The sequence below is a fragment of the Octopus bimaculoides genome, chromosome 8 (genome assembly GCF_001194135.2).
Source record: "Octopus bimaculoides isolate UCB-OBI-ISO-001 chromosome 8, ASM119413v2, whole genome shotgun sequence".
NCBI classification, from domain to species: Eukaryota; Metazoa; Mollusca; class Cephalopoda; order Octopoda; family Octopodidae; genus Octopus; species Octopus bimaculoides.
Window position 1 is genome coordinate 53,854,796 of NC_068988.1, and position 10,874 is coordinate 53,865,669.

The 10,874-nt window shown below is 36.2% G+C and overlaps 1 protein-coding gene across 3 annotated transcripts in view; it reads left to right on the top strand.

Moving 5' to 3' along the window:
* LOC106877252 (bile acid receptor) overlaps positions 1-10,874 on the top strand; it is a 147,084-nt gene that overhangs the window by 59,894 nt on the left and 76,316 nt on the right. Inside the window, exon 1 of one of the 3 annotated variants that reach the window (XM_052970113.1) lies at positions 9,275-9,948. The exons of the other annotated variants lie outside the window; for them this stretch is intronic. The gene's annotated coding sequence lies outside the window, so the exon portion shown is untranslated. Of the gene's footprint in view, positions 1-9,274; positions 9,949-10,874 lie in introns of those variants that run through there. 3 annotated transcript variants of the gene reach the window in all.

Consider the following 10,874-nt stretch of genomic DNA (forward strand, 5'->3'; position numbering starts at 1 on the left):
GCATGGACCCTACATAAGGCATGTGTAAAATTTGAATGAAATCTGTTGGGTAGTCCTCGAGTTTTAGTGATGCACACAGACAGACACACACACATTCTCAGTTATATATATATATATATATATATATATATAATAATAATATTCGGGATAAAAATCCAAATTTATAGGTAAAAACTCAATTAAATTCAATTTATTAAAAACTAAAATTAAATTAAGTTTCATTTAGCAGTTCGGCAAAAGAGACTGATAGAATAAGTACTAGGTTTCTAAAGAATAAGTCCTGGGGTTGATTTGCTCAACTAAAGGCGGTGCTCTAGCATGGCCACAGTCAAATGACAAACCGGTAAAAGAGTAAAAGAGAGAGTATGCTGCATAAACCAGTTAGCTGGATTTATATGAATATATGATATAATAGTGATGATGGTACTCTGTCCTTATTGAGTCATAGGGGTATCACCATGATATATGGAGTGTTCTGGGTATTTTAAATCTGGTGGAGTCTTTACATAAATGTGTCTAATATATATATATATAAAAATAAGTAACTGATAAATTGCCGAGGCCAATATAATTTGTTAAAACTCTTGAAAGCAGTGTTCCACCATGATTGGCAGTTCATCTACTGAATTCATTCACAAGATGTTGGTCAGTTTGGAGCTATAGATGAACTTGCTCAAGGTACCATGCAGTGAAACTGAACCTGAAGCCAGGTGTTTGCGAAACAAGCTTCCCAGCCATACAGCCATGCCTGCATTTAGAAAAATAATACATCGGCACAGGTGTGGCTGTGTGGTAAGAAGCTTGTTTCCCAACCACATGGTTCTGGGTTCAGTCCCACTGTGTGACACCTTAGGCAAGTGTCTTCTACAGCCCTGGGCAAACTAAAGCCTTGTGAGTAGATTTGGTAGACGGAAACTGAAAGAAGCTCATAATATATGTTTATGTATATATTTATGTGTATGTGTCTTTATGTCTGTGTTTGTTGACTCATCACTGCTTGACAATTGGTGCTGGTGTGTTTACATCTCCCATAACTTAGTGGTTTGGTGAAAGAGACAGATATAATATGTGCTAAGTTTACAAAGAATAAGTCCTGGGGTTGATTTCTTTGACTAAAAACCCCTTTAAGGCAGTGCTCCAGCATGGCTGCAGTCAAATGACTGAAACAAGTAAAAAAATAAAAATGATGCCTGAAGAGTACTAGAAAATCTTTGAAGATATCAGATCAGTGTTTAGTGTTTTAGATTTTCCTATTTCAAGGTCGCCACACTGCATTACTATACAATCATATTAACTCCCTGGTAGACTGTAACTACATACCATGTACTACTTGACCAAACATCAATTATTTCTATTTTCTGATGATTAGGTCTTTTACAATCAGTAACCTCTGCCCATGAATGATTAGTTCTATTGATTTTGGAAACTGGCCTGTGAGTGGAAATAGAAGTTGTTACGGTCATGTCTTTCTGAAAAAGTATTTATTAGTGGTGTGGTATGTTGTTGTTGTTGGTATTATTAAGTCTTGGGTTAGCCTTGATCAAGCAGACCTGTCTAGTCAAACGTCTTCCAGACATGATCACCAAGTCCGTTTTCAGTCATCCTTCCTCTTTTTGGAGGCACAAAGCTGTGAATTTTGGCTGCTATTTCTAACAGGCCAGTTCACCACATTTGTTTTGGGCTGGTTGATTTGTGTGTATGTGTGTCTGAGCGATCTGTATTGTTTCCACGCTAGATATCTAAATATAACAAGGTGTTGGTCGACCCACTGCTATATTAGAAGACACTTGCCCAAGGTGCCATATAGTGGGATTGAATCCAGAACCACATGGTTGGAAAGCAAGCTTCTTAACCACATAACCATGTTTGTGCCTGTATTTTATATCAATGTGTGTGTTATCATTTAGCATCCATGTTTCATATTGTCGTTGGTTGGATAGTTTGACAGTATCCAATAAGCTGGGGGACTGCATCAAGCCTCAATGTCTGTTTTAGCATTGTATCTACTGCTGGATGTTCTTCCTAATGTCAAATACTTTACAGAGCGTACTAGGTGCTTTTTTTCATGGTACTGGTACCAGTGAGGTCACCAAGTAACTTGCAAGACAACACTTCTTGGACTGAGTGGAGATACAGTATTGAGGATTATGTCTTTGTACCAGGTGTTGAGATGTTAATAAATGGTTGAAGGACTGGAACATATGTCTTGTTGTAGTGGAGGTACACAGCTACCTGAGCTGGAAAAAGAGAAAGGGTTGTGGAAATGAGGTGTCAGGGCATATGCTCAAGGTATAAGAAGGTGGATAAAGAGAGAATAGGGTTACGGAATTGAGAATGACTGGATGGGTCAATGTGTGAAAAAGAGAGTGAGAGTTTGGTCAGTGATGATGATAGAAGTAAATGCTGGGTATGGATGGATGTATGGTCTATGGTGAATCTCAGTTTGAGTCGGGGGAGGTAGAGAAAGATAGGAGTGGGTCAAGGAAGAGATGTGAGATGGCAGTATTTAAAATAGGGAGAGGTGGAGAGCAATAGTATAACAAAACTGTAGATGGATGAGAGATAGAGAGAGTGTGGAAAGAAAAGAGGGATGCACAGTGAGAGGGACAGGTTTGTAAGTGTAGATATAGTGAGTGACGTAAAGGGAGTGAGGCATCAATGGCAGATAGGAGAGGGTGTTCAGCGGAAAATAAAGTGGTATGGATGATGTTGAAAATACAAAACGGACGACAAGCAAAGTGGTTCCAAGATAAGGGAAAGCACAAAATAAGGATGATTTTACGTGCAGTTCCGCACGTAAGTTCTCATATAATTACAGCAACTGAGGAAATAGTTAGAAGACTGAAGGAGAGCTGGTTATTATGAGGATGTGTTTTGGGGAGGGCTTGGTACAGATTGGGCGTTGGAGCATGGTATCTAAATGATATTGTTTTAGAGCCTCATCATATTTTGCTAAAACGGATAACTGTGTATATATAAGTAAAAAAGAAAGGCAAATTCAAGTAGGCATAAGGAGTGTATTTACATGGAATAGAAATAAACAAATAAAATGACATTATTGTTTTAGCTTTGCAGTTGTTTCAAATGAATCATAATTGGGTGCCATCACTTTTTATATAAATATAATTATGATCTGTAGTATCATAAATGTGTGGAATAAAATTTTTTTATTGAATATGTGGTGAAATGTTATGCTCATCAGAAGACTCAGTAATTAATTTTACTGTTCTCAACTCTCTCTCGCTCTCATACATACATTATAGATTGCTTATTGGAAAATACTTATGCATAAGCTTTTTAATAGCATGGATGTTGCAGAAAAACCTTTTGTTGTTGTTGTTGGAAAGTCCATTTTGTCTCTCCTAAACACTCACAGTGTGTCACTGGGGAGATGGGTGTGTGTCATGGGTTTTGCTGTCAGTGTAATTGATAGGCTTTAGAAAAATTGTTTTTCTGTAAGCATTGACAGTCTTAAGCTGGGTGTTCATAACCTGGTACCATATGCGTATAAGTAAGTACATGTACATGTAACTGAGCATTAACACCATCTTCTCTTCTTGTCTTCTTTCTTGATTGGTTTGTGTTCCTTAACTTTATTAATGAGTATTATTAGGCGCAGGTGTGGCTGTGTGGTAAGTAACTTGCTTACCAACCACATGGTTTCGGGTTCAGTCCCACTGCGTGGCACCTTGGGCAAGTGTCTTCGACTATAGCCTTGGGCCAACCAAAGCCTTGTGAGTGGATTTTGTAGGCGGAAACTGAAAGAAGCCCGTCGTGTATATATATATATATATATATATATATATATATGTGTGTGTGTGTGTATATGTTTGTCCCCCCCCCAACTTCGCTTGACAACAGATGGTGGTGTGTTTACGTCCCCATAACTTAGCGGTTTGGCAAAAAGAGACCGATAGAATAAGTCCTGGGGTCGATTTGCTTGACTAAAGGCGCTGCCCCAGCATGGCCACAGTCAAATGACTGAAACAAGTAAAAGAGAGTAAAGAAAAAGAAAGAGGTTAGAAACTTAGGAAATGATGAAACACACATACACCCACACAAACATGATAAAAAAAAAAAGATTCATTGAGTGTGTGAGTTCTGTAACGATCCCAGATAATGGTAACAATGGTGATGTTCATGGTGGTCATGGCAGGGGCTGGCTGCAGTATAACAAAAGGGGGCTTATGTTTATTGATTAATTTATTATATATACTTTATCAGTCTATATTAGCTAATGAGTAACTAGTGAGGGATTACTAGATTGCTCTATGAGTCACTCACCTGGCTTGATTCATTCTACACTTCTAATGTTTTGTTATTGCCCCCCCCCCCCTGTTTTTGTTTTGTTCAACTCAATTAGTTTGCTGTCTGGCGTATGTACCTGATGTATGGGTGTGGTGGTACAACAGCTCCCTTTTTTCTCTTTGTCTCTCACTCTTACTCTTGTAGCAGGTGAACTCCCAGAGTAATTTTGGACCTACCTTATCAACCCTCACATCTACCAATGCCCCATGTTAGCAATCGGAAGTATAGTACCTATGGTGGTTGGCTATTAAGGGCTCCATTGTGCTATCGCTCATCATCCAGTTGAGATATTTGACTGTGGTATGTTGTATTGCTTTATATTGTTCTTACTAAATGATTATTTGTTGTGGTTTACTTGTAGCAGGTTGTTGTTTAGCCCTAGGTCAATTATAATGAAACAAACTGGACTCCCAATCAAAAACATTTTGGCATTTCCCATGTTTTTCAGGTTTTGTCTATCATGGTCTACATTATTTGATGTATTGTTTTGTGAGATGATAGTGTGATATGAGGATGATTTGGCTGCTATTTGATTTATTCTTTTGGGAGATGATCATGTGATTTGAGGGTGATTTGGCTGCTATTTCTAGCATAGAGGCTTCCTTGTATTGTTATAAATCTTTATTACTTCACATTGGTTTGTTGTGGTACTTATCACTAGTATATCTTGTTATAGTATATTACTTGTCAGTGGTATCTTGTGCCACTGTATATTCTGTTACTTATGTTGTCTATTGGCCTGCGGTGTGTAACAGGTCAACAGTTACCTCTGTTAACAATAATATGCCATATTGTACTTGCTAATTGTATTTGTCATATCTATCAGTGGTGGAGGCGCAATGGCCCAGTGGTTAGGGCAGCGGACTCACGGTCATAGGATCGCGGTTTCGATTCCCAGACCGGGCGTTGTGAGTGTTTATTGAGCGAAAACACCTAAAACTCCATGAGGCTCCGGCAGGGGATGGTGGCGAACCCTGCTGTACTCTTTCACCACAACTTTCTCTCACTCTTACTTCCTGTTTCTGTTGTGCCTGTAATTCAAAGGGTCAGCCTTGTCACACTGTGTCACACTGAATATCCCCGAGAACTACGTTAAGGGTACACGTGTCTGTGGAGTGCTCAGCCACTTGCACGTAAATTTCATGAGCAGGCTGTTCCGTTGATCGGATCAACTGGAACCCTCGACGTCGTAAGCGACGGAGTGCCAACAACAACAATCTATCAGTGGTATTACATTTGATGGTATATAAGATGCACTTTTATTTTCCAAAAAATGTCTCAAAAAAACAAACAAAAGAAAACAAAACAAAACTGCCGGTCCTATATGTAAAGTTGTTTTCAATATTACATGCTTCTTTAAGGCAATGAACTGGCAGAATTGTTAGCATGCCAGGCAAAATGTTTAGCGGCATTTCCTCTGTCTTTACGTTCTGAGTTCAGTTTCCACTGAGGTCAACCTTGCTTTTCATTCTTTCGGGGTGAATAAAAGAAGTACCAGTTGAGCACTGGGATCAATCTAATTGGTTTACCCACTCCCCTGAAATTGCTGCCTTGTGCCAAAATTTGAAACCAATATTATTACATTCTTTAATACTCTAAACACATTTCTTTTGAATCTCTGAAGCTGGAGTGCATCTAATATGCCATCAAATACGGTAATTCTTGTACTGTTTCCAACAACGAAACCAGTACTATGGCTATGCGGAAGCATTGCCATATTATTTTACTTGTTTTTTTTCTTTTTTTGTGATACATGTTTGTTTTTGTATGTCAATAATATTGCCTATTACTTATTGTCTTAGATATTTCGTCTGTTGTACCTGTCTTATATGAAAGTTATAATCTTATTATCTGTCAGATATTCTGGCTACAATCTAGGCAATCTATAAATTATCACCTCACCATTGTCTTTTCAAATATCTGATAATATCATCATTGTATCATTTAGACTAATTTATAACGCTCAGTTATCTTATTAAGTCTTTTGTTGCTGATCAATATTTCTTGAAACAAGTTACTAAAACTAGCCAAAACAGTGGAGAGTTATCTATTTTGGTGTACTACCCTTGTCAGTTTCATCACTAACTATATTTATATCACGTACAACAACAATAAAGCCTTATGAAGTTGGTCAACAGAAATGGTTTCCCATTCTTTTCCAGTTTACACACACTCCCACTCTCTCGCTCTCACTCTCTCTCTTTCTCTTTCTCTCTCTCTCTCTCTCTCTCTCTCTCTCTCACTCACTCTCTTTCTCTCTCTCACACACACACACATTTGTGTTCTCTGGAAATTGCTGATCTATAAATATCGATGTTGTCATTTCCCCTTGTCCGTTCTTTCAAAGACTTACTTTACACCAAGTTGGAAACAGATAAGTGTCAGTAATAAAAAAAAAAACCCCCAAAAAACATCCGTCTGTAAAACAATGTCTCATATATTTATGTAACCCATCCTAGCAGGGAGAAAATGAATAAATGGTATAGTTAATTATATCAGCTCTCCCCGTAGTTATTCTATCATCTGGTACTTATTTTATGAATGCAGTTGTGTAGTCTAGTGTTTAGGGTGTTGCATTCATAATTGTAAGATTCTGGTTTCGATTCCCAGACTAGGCTGTGTGTTGTTTTTTCTAGCAGAACACTTAATTTCACATTACTCCAGTCTACTCAGCTATATATGAGTTCTAGCAATAAATGGAAAGTTAATCCTCTGGCAGATTAGTGTTCTGTTCAGAGATAGTGTTGTAATCTCAGTCACTATGGAAACTGTAAATCCTTGACTTTTAAGCATCCATGGGCTCATGGCAGACCTAAGCTAACTTATTTCTTTTATCATTTTCTTGGTCATCATTTTCATTTCTGTTCACTGTCTTAGCCATGTTTGCCTTGAACTAATGGAGACAACGTCGGTGGAGAGGACTCCTTAATCTTACTGATGACATGAAAATCTCTAGTGCTACAAAATGAATCCCCCTATATTGTAAAGTGGTTAGCATCAGGAAATAGCCACAGAAACCATGCCAAAATGGAATGTATAAAAGAGATATGATCCTTTGAACCATCTAAGAAGGTTGAAATTTTAAATAAGAACTGACTTGGACTGGAACAACCCTTTCAGTTTATGTCAGCATAGAAAGGAGATATAAAATAATGATGATAATTATCATCAGTGTTTAATGTCTCTTTTCCATACTGGCATAGATTGGATAGCATGACAAATGCTACCAAACCAGAAGTCTGCGTTAAGCTCCAGTGTCTGCTTTGGCATTGTTTCTATGGCTAGATGCTCTTCTTTATACATACCACTCGACAGAGTGTACTGGGTTCTTTTTAGATGATGCTGGCTCCAGCGAGGGCACCAAGTAACTTACAAGGCAAGACCCCTCACATGAGTGGGGAAGTAGTATTGAGAAAGCTGGTTTTATGCTAGTGACGAAAGATTAAGATATGATAGAAGGACAGGAACATGTCTTGCTGTAGGAGTGATACATGGTTACTCCAGTTGGAAAAGAGTGAATGCAGAATTTTTTTTTTGTCTGAAGGATTGAATGAAGAATATGTCTCTATATTATATCATCAACTGGTGATAGAATAATCTATTAATCAAATGCTGGCATTAATTTAATTGCTTTTACTCTCTCCTCAAATGTATTGTCTTTTGCTTACATATGAAATTATGAATATTTTCTAAACTTTGAAAACAAATACCTAGTATCTGTTTTTATTCACATTTCAAGTATTATTTGTTTTTATCCTTGTTCACTTCAAGAAAATATAAACATACATATTCTATATGTGTGTATACAAATTTATGAAATTAAAAAAATATGAGGATCTATTTTAAAACGGGGGCGCCAGTTTTCATTTATGTTTTATGTAGTGTTTTTGGTACGGAAAGACTTTCAAACTTCGTATACTTATCTATTTTGTGTTATAGAACAGAAAAATATTTTTGTATTCAAATTTATTTCATGTAAAAAATTGTCTTATTTCGATAATTTCTACTAATCACTGACGTCTATTCAGTTGAAAACAGTTAGCGCTGTAACGGTGTATATCGTATTAATCCCCTAACCCTAACCCGACTGTTAACCGTAACCGTAACCCTAAAACTAACCCTAACTCTAGAATCCGAACTCTAAAATTGTTACACACATAGATATGCACAGCGTAATTTATTATATAAACAATATATGCGTATAAATTACAATTAAACCAGATGAAATATGTCACAGGGAATAACATTTTTATGACCGCCCAGCAGTAACTCTATTGAGCTGAATAGACGTCAGTGATTGGTTGAAATTACAGAAATACGACAGCTTTAACATGGAATAACTTGCGAATTCCTTTTTTTTGTTAAGAAGACTAAGAGTAAAAGATGTTTTATATGACACATTCTACCAGTGTCCCAAGTTTCAAAGTGTTTCGTTAAGAAAATACTGGCGCCCCCATTTTAAAATAGATCCAAATATGATTATAGCAAAATCATATGGAAAGTTCTTTTTTTTCTGTTTCATTTTGAAGTTTGATATAATTGAGAGTATTAATTATCTTTAAAAGAGTGATAGTTATTATTTTGTTTGAATTCATTCATTTCACTGACATTGCTGAATGTCTATAGTCATGAATATCAAAATTATTTAAAATTACTTATCTTGTACCAAGGTAAGAAATCAATAACCTTTGTTATAATATTAATAATAATAATAATAGTTATAATAGTAATTGTTCTTGTTATGTTACTTACTAAGCTGTAAGGCTGTAATAATTATAGTTATAATGTTTAATAATAATAATAAAATTTATAATAATGATAGTAATAGTAATGGCTATTTTAAATGAGTAGTAGTAAAGTTAACAGTTAACAATTTGTACATTTTGAAGTCACCAACCAACCAGCCAGCCAGCCAGCCAGCTAGGTTTCTCACTTTCTCACCATAAAGCTGTTGGTTGGTAGCAAGAGTAACCAAGCACATGTTGTCCTGACTGACTGGGTCAGTTAGGATAAGATGTGACCTCTATTTGGGTAGATAGCTGGCTTTGAACAAAACAAAACACCACCAGCAATCCTAGCAGCAAGTCATTGTGTCCAGTTGAGTGGCTGGAGTAGGCAGGCCAGACTATTATAGTGCCCTGGAATGTAGTGGTAGTGTAAATGGGACCATCACAATCATTTTTATCTGATTTGTCAGTTTGATCTAGCTTTAAGTTCTCAAACCCTAACTGGAGATGTGAACACTTTATTTCAATCAGCACCATTACTTGGCTAGTTGCTGGACAGACATTAGAGTAGTATCTTATTTCTGTCATAATGGTCAATGTTCTGGCCTGAAATAAATCACTTAAGTTATAATGGATTATTAGATATACTGGACATCAGTTGTCCTCATTTTCTAATGGTCATTTCTGGCCTAAATCAAACCACTACAGTTTGGATTGTTTCACTGGGCAAACATTGTCTTGATAGTGCTTTTCCTTTCATGATGGGTCAGTAAAGGATATTTTTTAAAAACTAAACAATCTTTAAAATTTTGATAGATAATCTGAGGGTTTTTTCTTTGTCTAAAATGGTCACTGTTAAGCCTGTTTGAAAACGAAATCACTAAAATTTGATGGATGTTTACATGGAATCATGGTAAGAAGGATTTTATTTCATTCCCTTTCATTTTTTTTTACTTCCTTGCTTTTTTTTATATTTTCATCTTTACTTTCTTTAGCTATTCTATTTTTTTTTTCCTTTTTCTTTCACTTCAGTTTTTGGTTGATATTTTTTCTGTCAGAGTGAAAGTAATATGTTTTGTTAACTGGTCTCTCAATTTAGATCCATTAAATATACTTCTCTACTCACTTCATTTTTAACAATTTTTTTTCTCCCTTCCCTTCCCCACACCTCTTTCTTTCTCTGTGTTTCACCAAAAGAATGTTCTCATACAGATATCTTCCACAGAAGGAAAAAAAAAGGCAAAATCTAACCATTTCTAACATTTTTTATATTTAGTTTTCAGAGAAAGCATATTTTAAAAGGATACACAATATAGGTGTAGTGTGGAGATGAATTGGTGGTGGTAGTAGTAGTAATTGTGGTGGTGGTAGTGGTGATGATGATGGTGGTGGTGGTGGTATGGTGAGAGGTAGTGATGTGTGGTGGGAGTAGTAGTAGTAGTAGTAATGGTGAAAATGAGGTTTTGGTATGTTGGAGGTGATAATTTTGTAATCCATAATTTCAACTTTTCAAATATTCAATCACCGCCATTTATTAAACGTATCCATCCATTCACTTGATTATTTCTTACCAAGATATTTCATGCTTTATTCATGATCATAAATAGAAATAATTTATACAATATCATCTTTCATGTAAAGAAAGAAAAAAAAATCCTCCAAACCTCTAGAGCAGTAATCTTTTTTTCTTTGTACTACATCCGAAAAGATGAAACATTCGCGCGTGCACGCACAAGTATGCACACGACCACTGTGTACGCGTGCGTGTGTACATCTTTTGCGAGTGTGTATGTGTGTGTATATATATATATATATATATATATATATATATATATATAT